General features: G+C 44.0%; 2 protein-coding genes across 2 annotated transcripts in view; one reads left to right on the top strand and one right to left on the bottom strand.

The window, feature by feature from the left end:
• RCN2 (reticulocalbin 2) overlaps positions 1-3,252 on the top strand; it is an 810,887-nt gene extending 807,635 nt beyond the window's left edge. The window contains exon 8 of the transcript XR_014552002.1: positions 1,617-3,252. The gene's annotated coding sequence lies outside the window, so the exon portion shown is untranslated. The remainder of the gene's footprint in view (positions 1-1,616) is intronic.
• LINGO1 (leucine rich repeat and Ig domain containing 1) overlaps positions 1-20,986 on the bottom strand; it is a 540,338-nt gene that overhangs the window by 258,596 nt on the left and 260,756 nt on the right. The window lies entirely within an intron of this gene.

Here is a 20,986-nt window from a genome sequence, read left to right as displayed (position 1 = left end):
GCATGCCCACCTCCCAGCTCAGGGTGGCAGTGGCTCCTTCCTGGGCAGCAGGTGGTGCAGCCTCGGTTTGGTGGTGGGTGGGGAGCGAGGCACTGAGGTGGTGGGTGGGGAGACCAGCTGCAGTGGGTGCAGCTTCATGTTGCCCGGCCTCCGTGCGGCTGGAGAGCTCCATGGGTACAGCTTACTCGAGGGATCCGCAAGCCCAGCACCACTTCACCCACAGCCAGGGAGGAAGGCAGTGGAGCTGCACGGAGAGGTACTGCATAAGTGGTGGATGAGTTTCCTTCCTTGGAGGGTTTTAAGCAGCGGTTGGATGCCCATCTGTTATGTTTGATCTAGTTCAGATTCCCTTCCTGCTCTACAATTCTATGATCCTAAGCCATGGCAGTTAATGTGGTACAATTGTGCTTCAGATATATGGTGTGTCTGTGTTGGATGATGATAGCGAACCTCCAAAATGTTTCTGTACGTGGGGAGCTAATGTCTTATTATAACAATAAATGTATGTTTCAAAGTACATTCAACATTCATTTTTAAAAGGTCACATTCGCAGTCTACATTTACAGGTAGATGTTATTTTGCTTTTCCAACATTTAATAATACATTGCCAGTTCATAAGCACAGAATTGTATTGTTTGCCTGCCTTCTTTAGACCTCATATAATGAGATAATTTAGCTAAAATGGCAATAATCATGTATTTTTTACTTCATGACTTATTGTGGGGACATTTTCTGATCTACATTGTTTATTATAAAGAATTTTCACTGCACTGACTATATATGATCAAATATTTTCATGGCTTCTCAGATTAATTTCACCCAGACCCATTGAAAAAAGCCTTACACAAATGGTATTAGGGGAAACTCTGAGGCACATCACAATGTATATACATGGCATGGAGAAAATGGATAGAGAATCACAGAATCATAGAATCATAGAGTTGGAAGAGACCACAAGGGCCATCGAGTCCAACCCCCTGCCAAGCAGGAAACACCATCAGAGCACTCCTGACATATGGTTGTCAAGCCTCTGCTTAAAGACCTCCAAAGAAGGAGACTCCACCACACTCCTTGGCAGCAAATTCCACTGTCGAACAGCTCTTACTGTCAGGAAGTTCTTCCTAATGTTTAGGTGGAATCTTCTCTCTTGTAGTTTGGATCCATTGCTCCGTGTCCGCTTCTCTGGAGAAGCAGAAAACAACCTTTCTCCCTCCTCTATGTGACATCCTTTTATATATTTGAACATGGCTATCATATCACACCTTAACCTCCTCTTCTCCAGGCTAAACATGCCCAGCTCCCTTAGCCGTTCCTCATAAGGCATCGTTTCCAGGCCTTTGACCATTTTGGTTGCCCTGCTCTGGACACGTTCCAGTCTGTCAGTGTCCTTCTTGAACTGTGGTGCCCCGAACTGGACACAGTACTCCAGGTGAGGTCTGACCAGAGCAGAATACAGTGGCACTATTACTTCCCTTGATCTAGATGCTATACTCCTATTGATGCAGCCCAGAATTGCATTGGCTTTTTTAGCTGCCGCGTCACACTGTTGGCTCATGTCAAGTTTGTGGTCAACCAAGACTCCTAGATCCTTTTCACATGTACTGCTCTCAAGCCAGGTGTCACCCATCTTGTATCTGTGCCTCTCATTTCTTTTGCCCAAGTGCAATACTTTACATTTCTCCCTGTTAAAATTCATCTTGTTTGTTTTGGCCCAGTTCTCTAATCTGTCAAGGTCGTTTTGAAGTGTGATCCTGTCCTCTGGGGTGTTAGCCACCCCTCCCAGTTTGGTGTCATCTGCAAATTTGATCAGGATGCCCTTGAGTCCATCATCCAAGTCGTTGATAAAGATGTTGAATAAGACCGGGCCCAAGACAGAACCCTGTGGCACCCCACTAGTCACTCTTCTCCAGGATGAAGAGGAACCATTGATGAGCACCCTTTGGGTTCGGTCAGTCAGCCAGTTACAAATCCACTGAGTGGTAGCATAGTCAAGACCGCATTTTACCAGCTTCTTTACAAGAATATCATGGGGCACCTTGTGAAATGCCTTGCTGAAATCAAGGTAGGCTACATCCACTGCGTTCTACCAGGCTTGTAATTCTGTCAAAAAACGAGATCAGGTTAGTCTGACATGACTTATTTTTCAGAAATCCATGCTGACTATTGGTGATCATAGCATTCCTTTCTAGGTGCTCACAGACTGTTTGCTTAATGATCTGCTCCAGAATCTTCCCTGGTATTGATGTCAGACTGACTGGGCGGTAATTATTTGGGTCCTCTCTTTTCCCCTTTTTGAAAATAGGGACAACATTTGCCCTCCTCCAGTCTGCCAGGACTTCGCCTGTTCTCCAGGAATTCTCAAAGATGACTGCCAGTGGTTCTGAGATCACATCTGCCAGTTCTTTTAATACTATTGGATGCAGTTCATCTGGCCCTGGAGACTTGAATACATCTAAACTAGCCAAGTATTCTTGTACTACCTCCTTAGTTATTCTGGGCTGTGTTTCCTCTGCTGAATCATTTGCTCCAAATTCTTCAGGTCGGGCATTGTTTTCTTTATCGGAGAAGACTGAGGCAAAGAAGGCATTGAGGAGTTCAGCCCTTTCTGTGTCCCCTGTTTGCATTTCACCATCTTCTCCTCTGAGTGACCCCACTGTTTCTTTGTTCTTCCTTTTGCTACGAACATACCCATAAAAGCCTTTTTTGTTGCTTTTAACCTCTCTAGCAAGCCTGAGTTCATTCTGTGCTTTAGCTTTTCTGACTTTGTGTCTACACGTGCTGGCTATTTGTTTGAATTCCTCTTTGGTGGTTTCCCCCCTTTTCCATTTTTTGCACACATCCTTTTTAAATCTTAACTCAGTTAAAAGTTCTTTAGATAGCCACCCTGGCTTCTTTAGGCACCTTCCATGTTTCCGTCTCATTGGTATTGCCTGAAGTTGTGCTTTTACTATCTCCCTCTTAACAAACTCCTAGCCATCATGAACTCCCTTTCCTTTTAGTATTACTGTCCATGGGATCTCACCCAGCACTTCCCTAATTTTTATGAAGTCGGCTTTCTTAAAGTCAAGAAATTGAGTCCTAGTATGCTTGGCTGCTCCTTTCTGCTGTATAGTAAACTACAGAAGAGCATGATCACTCGCGCCTAATGATCCTTCCACTTCTACCCCACTAACCAGGTCATCAACTTTGGTTAGGACCAGATCTAAAATGGCTGTTCCTCTTGTTGCTTCTCCCACTTTCTGGACAATGAAGAACATTTTTCTCTCCCTAGAATGGTGGAGTTGGAAGGGACTTGGAGGCTCGCTCTGTCCAGCTCCCCGCAAGGCAGGAATCTCATCATCTGAGGCCCTTTCAGAGTTTGCGCCCGCCATCTTTATTACATATCTTTAGGTGGCAGGTAAAAACATTCTTCTTCAGCTTGGCCTTTGGCTTTTAACTATCTGTGGCCTTTTTGTGGGGGTGGGATGCTTTAATCTTGGGTTGTTGTTTAGAATTGTCCATTAGATCTTTTTTTTTAAAAAATGCAGGTTTGTGTATTTGTTTAAAATATTGTAAGTTGCTTTGAATTGCCATGGCAAAAAGTGACTAATAAAATTGACTAAGAATATTTTTACTGTGGAGCCCAAACAAATTTTCCCTGGGAAGTGGCTCCACATGGTGGGGGGACACCATTTCCGTGTCCCTTTGGCCCCAGCATCCTCCAAGGATGTGTCAAAACACAACAGATCACTCTCAAATCACAAACAGACACACAAAGTGCCACAAGGCAATGCTAGGCTACTAGATCTCAAACTCTTTCCGTAAAACAGCCATCACCCTGTGCTGGAAGCCAAGCAGCCTGACTCTATTTTATTCCGGACAAAGAGTTATTTGCTTATTTTGAAACAAGACTAACTGGTGCAGATCAGAGGAATTTAAAGGAGCAGTGCTTTTTTTCTAAAAAAAAAAGTTTAGGGCTACTCTCATTTTCCTACTCATATTGAAATACTGCCCCTCAATGAGGCCAAACTTAGAATCATAAAAAGTTTAGGGGTATGCACCCCCCTGCATCCTCCCCCCAGAAAAAAGCACTATATAGGAGCATTTGTTTTCCTGTTGCTTGGGGCTCCAGCAATCCCGGGAATCAATGAGCTCAGGTGTTTCATAAAGGGAAGACTCACCAGGGAGACCTGCATGTTTGGGGGTGAGATGGGCTCCTTTCTTACTCCCACACCTGTGCCAGCCGCCTCATTCAATCAAAGGTGTCTGGGATGGTGGGCGACTCGAGAGCCTGGGGAAGTGGGGTGGAGTGACTGGAGTGAAAGGCAGCTCTTAGCATCAGATAAGCTTTTTGCATTATGTGAAAACCTTCCCTGGTACACTCATTTTTTGAAAAATAACCTTTTTTGTCTCAGTATATGGTGAATACATGTAAAAGGAAAACTTACATTTGTCTCTTCCATAAGTCTCTAAAGAAATTTGGGGTAAGTAACATCTAATTGGTTGAATTTTTTTCTGGATGTAATTGAGAGCTTTCTGATCCTTTTAGCAATAGGTTTAGGTTTTCGTATATCTCGCAAGTCAGGTGCACTCTCTTGCTTTCCTCTTGTGCTCTCATTTCTTATGATGGTTCTTTCCACTTTCCTGTCTGAACCTTATCACAAATAAAATTCAATAAAAATACTTTTTAAAAATAAAGATATGAGCTCTTCCCTGGCCCTTGTGAACAGAGTGATATTGGGAGCCCAGTTCTGGCACACGGTTTATTCGCTTCCCAGCACTGGCCTTGAGAAGTGGCCATTGGCTCATTCACACATTATGCGGAAGACAGGGACAAGTGGTCTCTACACTTTGGGACTTTCCCCCTCCCCCTTTTACTATTTTTTTGTAAAAAAAAAAATTAGAATTTCTATATGGCAGACAAGTTTTTCCTTTAGGCCTATGGCTTATCCTTTGGGAATACCAGTTTATAAGTTACCTGCATTAATTTCCAATCTATCCCAATGTCCATTGATACAATTGCTGGAATGCACCTGGAGACAGGCAACAGCTGATTTAGGTGTGTCCAATTAATGCACAACTGCACACACAGGCATCATGGTGACCCAGAAGTGACAGGAAAAGTGGGAAGAATGGAAAGTTTTAAGCTGGGGCCTACTTTGGGGTTGTAGCCATTGTAGGGACTGGACCTCCTCCCACAAGGCCATCTTGGGGGACAAATGGAGCAAAATCATTGGAGTTTGCTACCTCACCCAATTCAGCTGACTGCTCCTCTGATGTGCACACAGGCCTCAAGGTTTTCCTGCAAGTTCTCCTCCATTCAGGAAAGCACCACAATTTCCTCAGGCGCTGGCTGTTTTTCCTGCACGTTCACACATACTTTGGATTCCTCCTGCTGTACCCCTTCTTCCAGAGCAGGCTCCCAGGGAGTGATGGAATCAGTCAGCAGCAGCTCCTCAGCTCCAGCCAGCCCACCCTTCTCCAAGGCACTTTCCTGCTTGTCTCTGCACAGTCCCAGCCCCTCTGCTGCCCATCCACTACCGGATGTCTTTGGCCACCCTTCCCACCCAGTGGCGTAGCGTGGGGGGTGCATGGGGGGGCCGGCCGCACCGGGCGAAACATCTGGGGGTTAGGGTTAGGGGGCGCAAATCCACGGGTTAGGGGGCTCAAATTACGTGCCTTGCCCCGGGTGCTGACAACCCACGCTACGCCACTGTTCCCACCTGGGTGCCTGGGTGCCACTGGGCTCCTGGGTCACTTTCAACCTGCTGTAGCATTTCATCCACCAGGGCCCTCGTTCAGCTGCTGGCCTCGCCATAGATTCATTTGCTCAAACCACTGTCTCTGCCCTTCTCCATTTTCTAAAGCTGCTTGAAGAATGTTAGTATTCCTCCTCCCGCTTTGACTAGGCACACCTTGCTGACAGACCCTTCTTCAGGAAACATGGATCCCAACTTCGGACACCAGTATTCATGCCACCCTAATCTCTGAGCAGTACAAGATTCCAGGGGTTCCAGGCACCCACCCAGGGTTTATGTTTCCTTTTGAAAATGAGGCACAGCAGAGATATACGATTTATTTGCAAATATGTACTACCTGAGCCTACAATGGAGGGGTTCTTGGCATTAACTCCCTAAAAGGGTCTTGTTTGTCCCTTGAGTTCAAGCAGAAATCAATCATTGCTCTCAAACATTGCTCTGACTTTGCAGCTTGCTGCTTTATTCTCCTTTCAACTCTAAACTCAGGTGTTGCCCTTTCAAGGATCTCTGCCCCACTCATTTGCCATTTCACATAGAACCCCCTTTCCTTTGGTCTCTTGATGGTCCATCACCCACCAGGGGTCAGCAAACCTTTTCAGCAGGGGGCCGGTCCACTGTCCCTCAGACCTTGTGGGGGGCCAGATGATATTTTGAAGGGGGGGGGAGAACAAATTCCTATGCCCCACAAACAACCCAGAGATGCATTTTAAATAAAAGGACACATTATACTCATGTAAAAACACGCTGATTCCCGGACTGTCCGTGGGCCGGATTGAGAAGGCGACTGGGCCGCATCTGGCCCCCCGGGCCTTAGTTTGCCTACCTATGACCCAGACAATCACCTCAATGCAGGAAGCTATTTTGTATCATATTTTAAGACTTGCTGGATCCAGGGGTCAGAAGGATCCCGCACACAGCTTACTTACTTCTCCCCAAACTCATAATAGTATGTTTGGCATGTCAGTCAAAAAGGGCTGGCAAGACTGGCTGCAATCTCATGAAATATTTAATTCTTCCCCTCCTTATGAAGACAGACATTATCAGGGATGAAAGATTTATACCATCAGCTGATTTTTTTTCTTTTCAGGGTGCATGTGTGAATATCTGCTTCTCTCCTCTCTTCCACCCCTCTAAAAGATTGGCTCTTTGATCTACCTGCCTATTACTCATCTCTGGCAACATGGGATGTCGGTTCATTATCGTGCCTTCATTTATTTCTCTTGGCATATTTTCTCTGTCTGGTGCATTCATATCTACCTGGATATCTATCACAATGTGCCTGACTATCAATGTCTCGGCAAGGCCATCCATATCGCATCTGGTCTGCAGCTTAGGTCACTGTGTCTTTTGTGACTGAAGAGCATGTCTGGGATAATATCACTGGCTTGCAGGTATTTTTTAAAAAAGGAACCTGTTCCAAGCAGCGTACTCAGGAAGCTGTTATCTTCGAGTCCTCTAGGGAATTTGTATACCTCTCTGTCCAGCATTCAGCGTTCAATCGGCTTACTTCCAGGCAAGGGAGAAATTTAATTCAGTTCACTTTTGCAGGTGACTCTACAAAATCTCCACTCTTTGCAAGAAATATGTGAACCGAAATGCAGCCATCCTGCAAAATCTGCACTTTGCCATATTTTGCAATACTAGCCAAGTAATGCATACGAAAATGGACATACCACGGCAAAGTATGGAGAAAAATGCATATATTGGTGAAAATAACCTGCAAAAACACATTATATGGGGGAAACTGTATTGTAAAAGAAATGTGCATACAGGGAAAAAATTGCACTGGAATGCTGATGAATCCTCATGAGTATATATTGACCTATCAGAAACTGATGTGTCAATGTGGAGAACTGAACTTAAGAGTGAAAAACAGGAGAAACTGAGAGAAAATGACATCTTGTCCTTGTCCTTCTGGGCACTGTTTGGTAGGATAAAGCTCTCTGGCCCCAAGGGACCCCTTTCTTCCTTAACCCCTCAAGCTGGCTGGCAATGAGAGAGAGGTTAGGTAAAATTTGCCTTCACCAAAAATATACCTCTGTATGTTCACCACTACTCTAATTTCCCCTAATTTCCCCTAATTTTCTTTGTCTGCTGTGGCTATTCAACCATACCAAACCAATTTTATGAATTCACCACCGCCATGTTCAGGCAGCAGATCAAGGGTTGCCAACTTTCTTAGGCACATTTGGGTTTTTTAAAGTAAGTGTTATGGGTACCACTCCCTCCCCTGGAGCAGCCCCCTTCCTCCCCAAGCGACAGAAGGAAAGAGTAGGATCCAGGATGAACACAAGATGAGCCTACTGGACCAGACCAACCAGATGCCCCAATGGGAACCCACAAGCAGGATCTGAGCCCAAGAGCAGCCCTCTCCCCTCCTGTGGCTCCCAGCAACTGCCATTCAGAAGCCTCGCTGCCCCCACCCATGGAACTGAAGTGAACATAAGACTGGAATACTAAGAAACAGAGAGAAGCCAAAAGTAGCAGATTCATTCACCCCATACACAAAAATCCCCTTTTCCTGCTTGTGTCTCGGATGCAAAAGCACCAGCTTGGATCCCACCATTGAAGTGAGGCTCTCAGAGCTGGGAAGCTGGCCTCATTCTGCCTGCCTGTCCTCTTCTCCCATGGGTCTGATCTTGCCCAAACTCTGCTTGTTGTGACTGATTCAAAGAGCCAGGGAAGAAGCTGCAACACAGAATCCACTGTGCCATTTAACATGCCATTTAACAGTATGACAGCCTATGATTCCAGCCTCTTAGTGACATATTTACTTTCCCCAGTGGAGCATCCTTTAAAAGATTCAGCATTCTCAGGCATAGGAGACTGCTAATGCCAGAGTCACGCTTGACCTTCTCAGTAAAAGGAGGCAGCCTGGGAGATCCCTGATGGACAGAGAGACAAGGAGGTAGCTTGGGCAGAGAGAGAGCCGGGAGGACCACATTCAACCCCTAGTATATAGGATAAAAATGAATTAAGGGAAACTCACACAGGGAAGGGCCATAGCTCAGTGCTGGGGCATCTGCCTTGCAAGCAGAAGGTCCCAGGAAGAGACTCCCTGCCTGAAACCCTCAAGAGCCACCACTAGTCAGTGCTGACAACCCTGAGCGAGATGGGTGGGGGTCTGAATAGGGGTTAGGAATTTCATTTGTTCCTTGATGGCGGAGGAGTTGGGCTGACAGTCAAATCTAGAGAGGAAAACTTTATTTTCACATTGCATTTAACAATCTGCCCCCCCAGTGCCATTTCTTGACAAAATTCACATCGCCAAGAATACCGAAGTGCTATTTCCTATGAATGACAAAGCAGCAGAATTTCAGGATAAGCATATTAGGGGGAAATGAAGGGAAGAAAGAATTTTGTTGATGGTAAATTGAATAATTCTGTTAAGGATCAGTTGCTTGAATTGATTCCCCAGTTATTGGAATGTACCTCTCACTCTCTTTATGTATATATAGAGACACACTAACTTTCCCTTTTCATTTGACCTGAAAAGCAATGTATTTGCAGTGTTGTTCCCATTCAAAACTTGAGGCTTCATTTCATCTGCTTTCTCACTGAATAATCTGTGTTAATTTAATTGAAATTTGAATACTATTTTAGAAACAAAAGAAAACAAAGGCTTTGGCTTCACTTTCCAGTGATCTTTTGTACTAAGATGGTGTGATTTGAAGAGTGGCATGCTTGTGTTTACTTATTACTCTGGCAGGAGAGGCCTAATTGTTTTCAGCTTACCTTTTCAATAATCTGACAAATCAAAAAGAGGCTTTGACTTCAAGCTTTATTGATCTTCCCCTCCTCATAAGAACCCTATCAGTGAAACAGAAAATGCATTTGCGTGGGTGATTATTGTTCTGCTTTCTGCTGGCTGAATAGCTCAAGCCTTTGATCCTGCAGCATTATTACACTGGTAATGGGAAGCTGACTCCTAGAGCTTCGAGGCTTCCGACGGATGGCCAACTGCACTGCCCTTCTAATGCCTCAAAGACAACAATTTCGGGACACCGGGCGTTGCCTTATACCAAGTCAGACCCTGGGTCTCTCTAGCTCAGCACTCTACACCCTGAGGCTGGCAGCAGCTGTCCAGCATTTCTAGAGAGGAAACATTCACAGCCTTAGCTGGAGATACTGAGCACTGAACAGGGGACCTTCTGCATGTGAAGTGGTTTTTCTACCGCCAGAGGCACCAGCTTCTCCAGAGGAGTGGGGGGCTCAATGCAACATTGTGTGTGAGACAACCTCTGAAAATTGAGAGGGCCCACCCCCCTCAAAAATATATTTGGGGGGCTGAAACTCCCTCAGCCCCTAGGAGTTGGCACCTATGTCTACCACTGTCATGGACGTTTGCTGCATGCTCCTTGGTTCCCAGAATGGAGAATCAGGGCGCACACAGGACAAAGCTGCCAAGTTTGGATTCCCTTTGGAGTGGAGAGTGGTGTGGAGAATTAAGGGGGGTATTGTTTGTTTTATCCACAAATACACCAACAGAGAGAACAGCAGGCCCATCTTCCAGGCTTCTCCACTTCTTCATGCAGCACATAGTTAAACTCCGGAGCTCCCTCCAACAGGAGGCAGGGATGGCCACCAACTTGGATGGCTTCCAAAGAGGACTGGACAAATTCAAGGAAGACAGGGCTACTGGCAACTCCAAGCCGTGATGGCTTTGATCTGCCTCCACAGTAGCAGGCAACAATGCTTCTGAATGCCAGTTGCTAGCAGCCACAGGAAGGGAGAGTTTCTCTTGCCCTCAAATCCTACTTGTGGGTTCCCACAATGGGCATTTGGTTGGCCCTGTGAGAACAGTCCCTCAACCTGAGGCTCCCCATCCTGGTTCTACATTGAACCCAATTTTATTTCTCTGTAACTTCTGAACTGGGAATGGCTGAGAAGGCCCCGGTGTGTGAATGCACTGGTGGACCAGGTGAGGGCTAATAAACTGAGCCTGAAGCCTGGCAAGAGGGAAGCTCTGTGGGCGGGTTGTTCCCAGGTCTGTGAAGGGGGGTGAGTGACCTGCCCTGGAGGGGAGCAAGTGGGTAATGTTTGTGTACTCCTGCCTCTGGCTCTGTCGCTGGTCACTGGAAGTGCAGATGTCCTTGGTAGCTAGGAGTACCTTTTACCAACTTTGGTTGGTAAGACAGTCATTGCCATTCCTGGAACAGGATGCTTCGATCACAGCTGCCCAGGCATTGATATCCTCATGCTTGGATTACCGCAATGCGCTTTATGTTGGACTAGCCTGGAGGTTGCTTTGGAGGTTGCTGCTGGTGCAGAACATGGCGGCCAGGTTGCTTGTTGGGGCAAACTTCAGCCAGGATAGAGCACCTTGCTTGGGGGCTCATATTTCAGTGGCGCCCTGCGCAATGCCAAAACTCATTAGCCCACCGCCTCTCACACTCTATTTTAAATGATAGTTGTAGCATCTTCTGTGGCACCCCTGATGCTCCAGGCCCAGTGCAGCTGAACCAGTTGTGTTCCCCTAAATCTGCCTCTGGTGGGGTCTTCACTTGCTGCCAATGTGCTTCCAGACCAGATTCAAGGTTTTGATGCTAACATACCCTGCCCAGCTCAGAAGGACGTGGTCCCTTTTATATGCGGTAGGTCACTGCAGCCTGTGGGAGAGCTTCTTCTTTAAGATATCCAAAGGTATGAGAAGCCTGCTCCATAGTAACTCAGTACATGGCTCTCCATCTGGCTGCCCTGTGGCATTCCTGTGGAGATAAGACAGGCACATAATATCTACACTTTCCAGAAGCAATTTTTGTTCCAACAGGCTTTCCAGCTGCACAAAAGGGTCTGTGTCATAGTTCTCTATTTTGTACTGCATTGGTGGGTGTGGGTGGCTGCTGTATTCTTAAACTGTTTTGATCCCACGTTGCCTTGGTTTTTGTGGAAGGCTAAAAGTAACAGTAATAATAACATCTTGGTCTCCATGGAGGTGTATTAAGGGCTCTAAAGAACCAAGGCTACCATCTTGGTTCTCTTTTGGTTCAGAATGGTTAGAGGCACAGAGTACATCTTGATATGATGTAGAAGGAGGAACTGGTTGTCAAGGAAGCTAACTATGGACATAGGTTAAGAAATATATTGGTCCTGATATTATGCTACATCATCTGCACAAAAACCAGATTAAAATAAATATAATATTTTGAGATTTGTACATGAAAGCCATGTCTGATTAGAATTGCTACAGGTACTAAATTAATGTATAATTTGCCACAATGGTTCCACAATGGTTCCAGTATTTGCAAGCATCTACTTATATAATAAGGAATATTAATATGCAGATTAAACAGCAATGGATCAAAATTAGAAATATTGCTTTGTGATTGCACATCATGAAAGAGATTATTGACTATAATTTATGACATTTTACTAAGGTTAGATGAGGCTTTGGGCAGTAATTTTTGAATCAAATGGGAAGACAAATTTCAGAACGTATTATCAGAACAAACATGGCAATTTGTTTTCAGCAAAGGACCAGCCTTATTACTGAGTTTAAATATAAAAGGAAAACATTAGAAAATATTTTATTGCTGGGATTTAACTCCTGCCTGATTGTGTGAAATTCATAATAACAGATTGGATCAAGGCTGGAGGTGGGCCTGAGATGATATAAACTCCTGGCACATTCCATAAGTGTGTCTGAAACCACTGGTGGGTGTGTGGGTGTGCGTGCATGCATGCGTGCGGGCGTGCGAGCGAGCGTTTGTGCGCAGTACTTTTTGTGGAGGGACGCAGGGGTACGCATACCCTTAAACATTTTGTGAATCTTTGTACTTTTGTCCATTTCCTGTATTTATTTTTCAGGTGATTTTCTTGAGTCAAAATGAGAGTACCCCTAAACATTTTTTTAAGAAAAAAAAGCACTGTATATATGTTTGTGTTATAGTAAGAGTTTTGCAGCACGTCCCATTTGACATCTGTCAACTGCAGGAAAAACAAAGATTGCAAATTTTGAAAGGAAAGTGCATTACTATCTAAGATCTGGCTTATTGCAGAATTGTCAAAAAACAATACTGCAAATTCAGTTGAAGGAAGCAGGTGGATCAAAAGAGACACTGGCTATAATTTATTCATTTAATGATCAGTAGGCATAATTTGATATTAATCATTTGTGTTCATCTAATTTATTGTCAGAGTATTATTACACAACTATAAGTGTAATATTTATTTATACATGTGTTTATGCGCAGTTTATCTGCATTTAAAGATTGGAATAATTTCAATAATTTGAGGGTATTAACTAGAGAGGATTAGGGCCAAATCATATAATATCTTAGAAGTCCCACCCTTTGAATTTAATGGTGCTTACTCTGAAGTAAGCAGGAATATGATTTCGCCCTAAGCACAACTCTGAACTCAAGCAGGAGCTTGTCTGAAGTGAAGCACCATCTGCCTGAAACAGCAGAACCTCCAAAGTGCTTTCTGGTGCTTCAGCACGTCAGATGCAAAAAAACAACAACAACAACCCAAAACGAGAAAGACAAACATCTGCCCAAAGTGACCTGAGCATATAAGAGAAGGAAGCACCAGGTTAGGACGTGGGAGCTCCCTTGTGACTGACAGGTCCACTTGTAATTGGAGGGAAGGGTTTAAGCCAGCACTCTCCATCCCCTGATACTGGCAGGATAAACAGGCTTGCTCTCCAGGACTCCTTGCTTTTTCCTAGGTCTAGCTCACAGGAACAGGCATGTTGAAAGAGTTCTGGTGCAGATAATGAGAGACTTTTCCTTTTTCCTTTTTTTGCTTGTGGTTTTCACCAGTATCACAAGTCCTTATGCTCTCAGTCCCTTATTTATCCCCATTCCTTCCCCATCCTTACAGCCTGCTTCCACTCATTCCTTTTGGTTGAATCTTGCTGTTCTTTGCTTTTCTGAGTCCGCCCAAGGCTGGATCGAGACACATCAAAGAAGCATTTCAGTTTAAAGTGTTGTAAATTTAAACAGGGAAAAGAGGTAGGGAAAAACTGGACTCCATTTCGCCATCTGGTGGCACAATGTTATATCTATCACACATACAACACATATATATTGCTTTTTCTTGAGCAATCTATCTTAGTCCCAAGTGTTGGTTGTGTTGGGTAGAAGCAACTTTGCATGCCTCCTGGCAGCAGAGGGCAGGGTTGAGATTAACAGACATTCTGGTAAAATGCACTTTGTAGCTAAGCTCTGCCCCTTCCTTCTTCTCTCTCTCTCCCCCTTCTTGCATGAGGCGGCCCAGGCGACCTCTCACAATGTAGTCTTAGAATCCAAGGCCATCCTTGTGAATTTGATGCAGCTGTAAATAAAGAACATTTTCCCCCTTTATTTCACTTTTCCTGCAATGTGTGAATAAAAGAGATGATGGGGTGCTGGGTTAGCTAAAGGTTCCTAGCTGTTTTACTCTGCTAAATACAGTGGTACCTCTGGTTAAGTACTGAATTTGTTCCGGAGGTCCGTTCTTAACCTGAAACTGTTCTTAACCTCAAGCACCACTTTAGTGGAGCCTGTAACCTGAAGCATATGTAACCTGAGGTACCACTGTACAGTGGTACCTTGGGTTAAGCACTTAATTCGTTCCGGAGGTCTGTTCTTAACCTGAAACTGTTCTTAATCTGAAGCACCACTTTAGCTAATGGGGCCTCCTGCTGCCGCCGCGCTGCTGGAGCACGATTTCTGTTCTCACCCTGAAGCAAAGTTCTTAACCTGAAGAACTATTTCTGGGTTAGCAGAGTCTGTAACCTGAAGCGTATGTAACCCGAGGTACCACTGTATATATAAACTGTAAGGCAACCAAGTTTATTTTTGAAACCTAGCAGGTTGTTCTTAATAGCTGAAGTCAGCAGTATCCTCTCCCACTTCCCCTAACAATAGTTCTAGGCTTGAGTGATTTTATTTAAAATATTAGCCTGTTTTAAATCTGAAGTGGGCTCAAGTAATTATTTTATTTAGGAATTGAAATCAGAGAGGAACTGAAAACAGATGTTGACTTCCTACATCTCTGGGTAGACTTGCCCAAATAAAAATGTTTTTAGCAAGTGCTGAGAAGAGTACAGCGAAGGCACCTGCTTAATCTCAGTAGGCAGTGGATTCCAACATGTAGGTGCTGCCACACCAAAAGATCAATTTATTTTAGGGTGGGGGGAGACACGCTGCCAGTCTAAAATCTTGGAAGAGTTTCTGCCGGTCAGTGTAGACAAAGCTGAGTGGCTGAATGGTCTGACCCTGTGAAGGCACTGAGTTCAGCTGGACTGAAGAGGAGGCCTTGAGCCTCTGTGTTGTGCCTGCGCATGCGAGGTCTCTGGACTTGGCCCTGAGACTTAGATTTGAGCATCCATTCTCAGTTCGACAAGCATAAGAGCTCCTGCCAATCTCAAATTATGCTTGTTACCAATGAAATTTGCCACAGAAATACTGTTTTAAAACACAACTTTAAAAGAACGTTAACTATCATCCTCAAAGAGAAAACTTCCCTCCAAACTTCCAGTTTTCTCAATAGGAAAATGGAGAGGCGGGAAATTCTCTAAAATAGCAGAGGGGCTAAGGTATTTTCCTTAGGTCTTCACAACTCTTGTTCTCTTCCTCCTTTATCACTGTGTGACATCCCAAGCCCTGCCTAGATATAAACCTTGTGGCTTTTAAGAGCTGGTCGTTCAAAGGCCTGATGAAGCCCCACTCCATGATTTGCAGGCTTACAGGTAGTGCAAAGCCTGGCAACATTTCCTGCACTGCTCCAGGCTCATTAAAATGTGCAGGCTCATTAAAAAATAATAATGATCCCTGCACATAGGTAACTCGCATGTCAGGAAGGAGGGTAGATTTCTGCATGCAGGGAACTTTTTCTGTACAATTCAGTCAGGTTATCCTACACCCAGTGGCGTAGCGTGGGGGGTGCAGGGGGTCCGGCCGCACCGGGCACAACATCTGGGGGTTAGGGTTAGGGGGTGCAAATCCACGGGTTAGGGGGTGCAAATTACTTGCCTTGCCCCGGGTGCTGACAACCCACGCTACACCACTGCCGCTGAGTTCATCAGGGGTGCCAACTTGACTACAGTATGATATTGGGGGGGGAGGCAGGTAAGCCCCGCCCTTCATAGTTTACCACATTGGCAATGCCCATCAACTGGGGGACTGGCCCCCTCAAATGTTTTATTGGGGGGCCTGAAGCAGTGGCGTAGCGTGGGGGTGCAGGGGGGGCCGGCCGCACCGGGCGCAACATCTGGGGGGGGGGCGCTCGCACTTGAGTGCTAAAATCCACGGGTTAGGGGCGCAAATTACTTGCCTTGCCCCTGGTGCTGACAACCCATGCTACGCCACTGCCTACACCCAAAGTCTGAAGCAGTAGGACCCAGACACAACTGAGAACTAAGCCTGGTCTATGGGTTGGATGGCAGTCTATAGGAAGCAGAAGGCAAATCCCCTCATGCATACATATGAATATAAACAGTCAAGCACTATTTATGTATCTTGGAGCAGATAAGGTCAACATTACTGGAAAATTACTGAAAAGCTGTCAGTCTTAAGTTTATAAGTGAGTGCTAATAATTAATTTTGAAAGACTCCACCCCACCCCACCCCAGGCCTGCAGTTTACTCACAGGAAGACAATAATACAAGGGAGAGCATGCTGGGAACCCCCACCCTCCTAAACGCATCACCCTTCTTCAGATTTCTCTGTAAGTTGGAGGATGACACATGTCAGAGGCAGACTGCCTGCTCTACTAGGGACTCCAGAGAAATCCCATGAAAAGAGGATTGGAAGGCGACTTCCGGAGGTGGCGCCATCGGTAATGGTGGATTCCCTCCAGCTGTGAGGGGATTACTCCACGGAAATCGGGTCTAACCGCGACGGTGACGCGGGGACCCTTTAGGAAACTACAGGCGGGAGAAGCCTGTGTTCGTGGGACTCAGCGGGCACCTTTAGCGCCCCCCCTAACTGCGAAGGAACCCCGTAAGGGGTCCCGGAGCGAAACGGGGAGACAAGCGTGGTGCTGAGAGCCAACTGCTTCTTCCGTGGAGCGAAGCTGCACAGCCGTTGCCGGAGAGCGCTGACCTTTTTCCTGGGACAATTCGACTAACAAACAACTACCCGTGAGTAGGTCAAGTTCAAAGACCCGGGGATTCAAGAAAAAGAGGATTAATTTGGCACTGAAACGGGAAGGCGCAAACAGGAAGTCCACCTTCCTTTCTGTATATAGATCAACGCAAAGACTGATTAAGCTAACGCTGGAGAGTGGGGTTTAAAAAGGACTTAAATCCTAACGTCAAATTAAAAGATTTCCCTCCTTGAATTGCAGGAGAGGGGAGGGAAGAGGAGAAAATATATGTTGCCTGCAAGAAAAGTGGAGGAAAAAGGAGTAAAAGACCACCACTTAATCCTTGGGAACGGACTGCCAGACTAATAAAATTGCTGTACTGAGAATCGCACTTTTTATGGACAATGTTACTTTGTGACAGTTAACTCTGCAAGTGAGACACTTTTAGTCTGAGGGTTACTTTGAATTTGGAACTGTTGCTTTTCTCTTTTGTAAAAGGGGGACTTTGGAAAATCGGAAGAGAGACCTTATTGTAACACTATTGATCGCTACTGTGTCCCCCTAGAGGAACTTTGAAATTGTTGCAACTAGCCAGGGGATTTTCCACTCTCGACTGGCCTGGGAAACTTTCATAGCAAAACAAGTTTTGACCGTGGGATTGACCTTGACTTCCAGATTCCTAGATAAAGTGGCATGGCAGACTTGCTTCAGGAAAAGACAACAAGATCGGGAAAGGTTAGACAGCAGCAGACTAGTGTAACACAGCAGCGTAGAGCATCCGTATCTGCCTCTGCATCTGTATCTGCCCCTTCTGCATCACAAGGAAAAGACTCTGTACAAGGGAAAGATCCTGCACAAGTTGGGCCTAAAGGAATGGCTACTGAAGAGGGATTCACTTCAGTATTAAATAAAATTTTTGAAAGTTTGGAAAAATTAAGTAACCAAGTCACTGAAGCGACTACTAAAATTGACCAAAATACTACTAGCATTAACAATTTGGGGCAGAAGGTGAACTCAAATACAGAAGCTATTGAAAGACTGTTGCAAGAATCCGCTTCGAACCAAAAGGCAGTTGAGGAAGCAAAGGAAAAAGTGCTGGCGGTAGAGGAAAAGATTCCACCTATATGCAAAGAGCTTAAGGATCACCGGTCGCTTCTGTCTATGATTGAACTTAAGGAAAAACAGATTAATCTGAGAATCGGGGCGGTCCCTGAATTGGAAAAAGACAGTTTGAGTGACTTTCTTACGAAGGAATTTGCAGAATTTTGGAATTTGGATGCTAAGCAAGACTTCAAGATAGTAAGTGCTTTTAGACTTGGAAGAGGAGGGAGAAAGAGCAGAGCGAGAGACTGTTTGGTTACCCTCTGAACGAAAGAAGAGAGAGATAAAATATTGAGCCTGCACTTCCAGAAGACCTTGGAAATAAATGATTCAAGAGTGGAGATATTCAAGGATATTCCAAAATACTTATTGGATCTTAGAAATAACTACAGAGATTTGGTGGCCTTGCTGAGAAGTAACAGAATTGCTTTCAGGTGGGAATTCCCTCAAGGCCTATCCTTTACCTTTAAAGGGGAAAAGTTCAAAATAAGATCAGTAGAAGACAAGGAAAAATTCCTGAGAGATTACGAAGAAGACCTGCAAAAAGAAGCTCTAGAAGGGCTAAGAGCTTTAAAACCAGGAGTACTAGACATAGTACCACCATCTTCGGGACTGGACAAATTAGAAAAAGTGATACCACCATCGGAACAAGAGGAATTACTGGGAGCAGTTGGAGGAAAGTAGAATAAATACACCATGTCTCTGCAATTACTAAGTTGGAATATTCATGGACTTAACTCCCCGGAGAAGAGGAGGAAAGTTTTTTATTGAAAAAGGAACAATTGGACTTAATTTGTTTACAGGAAACACATGTGATAAGGCTACACAGGAAAGTATTGATTAATAAAAGATTGGGACAAGAGTTTATTTCATCGGATAAGGTTAAAAAGATAGGAGTTGTAATTTACGCCAAAGAGAGCCTGTCACCGAAATTTGTTTTTAAAGATGATCAAGGAAGATTTGTGGCAATCGAAATTCAATCACAAGGAGAAATTTTTTTAATAATAGGAGTTTATGCACCAAATGAGGGGAAATCTGAATTTTTTAAGAAATTGCACGAGACATTATTAGATTACATGGATCACAACATCATTATAATGGGAGATATGAATGGAGTGGTATCTACAAATATGGACAAGTCGCAGAGACAGATTGTAACTAAAGATGGCAGACTACCAAAAACCTTTTTTGAACTGACTGACAATATGGACTTGATTGACATTTGGAGAATTAAGAACCCCCTAGGAAGAGAGGGAACATTCTTCTCTGAAGCCAAAATGACATGGACAAGAATTGACCAAATATGGATAACTAGAGGACTGGCACCTAAGACTCGAAAAGTGGAAATTTGCCCAAAAACTTGCTCCGACCATAATGCTGTGAAAGTGGAGATGAAGCTAACACCAAGCGGTTCCTTCAGATGGAGGATGAATGACACCTTATTTAGAGATCAAGAGGTTATCAAGAAGGCCCAAAAAACCTTGAGAGACTATTTTGAGATAAATTTGAACACTACTACTGAAAAAAGAATAATCTGGGACGCAAGTAAAGCAGTTGTGAGGGGGTTTCTGATTCAACAGAATACAATAAAGAAGAGAGCCCAAAATGGAAAAAAAGATAAAATTCTGGAAAAAATAAAGGAGGGTGAGAAGAAACTAAGAGCGAAACCAAAGTCACAAGAGATTCTGAGAGATATAAAGTTATACCAAGTGCAATATATGAAGATGATGAACCAGGAAATTGAATGGAAAATCAAACAAATGAGACAAAAGACATTTGAATCGGCTAATAAATGTGGAAAATTGCTAGCTTGGCAAATGAAAAAAAGACAAAAGCTCAATACGATCACTAATTTGGAAGTGGAAGGAAAGAACATTCAGAATCCAGTGGAAATTAGAAAATGCTTCCAGAGGTATTTTAAAGAGCTATATACACAAGGGCCACAGAAAGAGTTTGATATAGACCAATTTTTAAAAACAAATGGATTACAAAAAATCTCTCAAGAAAATAAGATAATGCTGAATTACAAAATCACAGAACAGGAGATAGAAGGTGCCATTCAGAATATGCAGTTGGGTAAATCTCCAGGGCCGGATGGCTTGACCTCAAAATATTATAGATCTTTGCAAGATTGGTTAATTCAGCCACTGAAGGAGGTCTGTAATGAAATTTTGGAGGGGGAAAAAGCACCAGAGTCGTGGAAGGAAGCCTACATTACACTTATACTGAAAACGGAGTCTGAGAAGACACAACTTAAGAACTACCGCCCCATATCCCTGCTTAATGTGGATTACAAAATTTTTGCTGATATTTTGGCTAATAGATTAAAAAAAGTATTAGTGGAAGAGATACATAAGGACCAAGCTGGCTTTCTTCCAGGTAGACACTTGTCTGACAATACGAGGAACATAATTAACATATTGGAGAAGTTGCAAGTGAACATTAATACTAAAGCAGTTTTAATTTTTATAGATGCGGAGAAAGCCTTTGACAATATTTCTTGGAATTTCATGAAGAAAAATCTTCGGGGGATGGGGGTGGGTCAAGGGTTTGAAAATGGTATAAGTGCAATTTATTCAGAACAAAAGGCTAAGCTAATAGTTAATAATGTGATGACAGAGGAATTTAAGATAGAGAAAGGGACACGACAAGGCTGCCCAATTTCCCCATTGCTCTTTATTTCGGTCCTGGAGGTTCTGTTAAATATGATTAGAAGGGACCGTCTGATTCAGGGTATTCAGGTCGGAGCCAAACAATACAAATTGAAAGCTTTTGCAGATGACCTAGTTTTGACGTTACAGGAGCCAGAATCTAGTACGAAAAGAGTATTAGAACTGATTCAAGAATTTGGTCATGTGGCAGGATTAAAATTGAACAAGTCAAAAACTAAAGTACTTGAGAAAAATTTAACACCGATTGAGAAAGAGAGGTTTCAGAAGGAGACTGGTTTAACATTAGCTAAGAAAGTAAAATATTTGGGGGTTAATATGACTTCTAAGAAATTGAACTTATTTAAAGATAACTATGAGAAATGTTGGACAGAAGTGAAAAAAGACTTAGAAATATGGTCAAATTTGAAGCTTTCCTTGTTGGGTCGAATTGCAGCTATAAAGATGAATGTATTGCCAAAAATG

This window comes from Podarcis filfolensis (genome assembly GCF_964270895.1).
Source record: "Podarcis filfolensis genome assembly, chromosome: 9".
NCBI classification, from domain to species: Eukaryota; Metazoa; Chordata; class Lepidosauria; order Squamata; family Lacertidae; genus Podarcis; species Podarcis filfolensis.
This window is presented reverse-complemented; position numbering and strand designations above follow the sequence as displayed.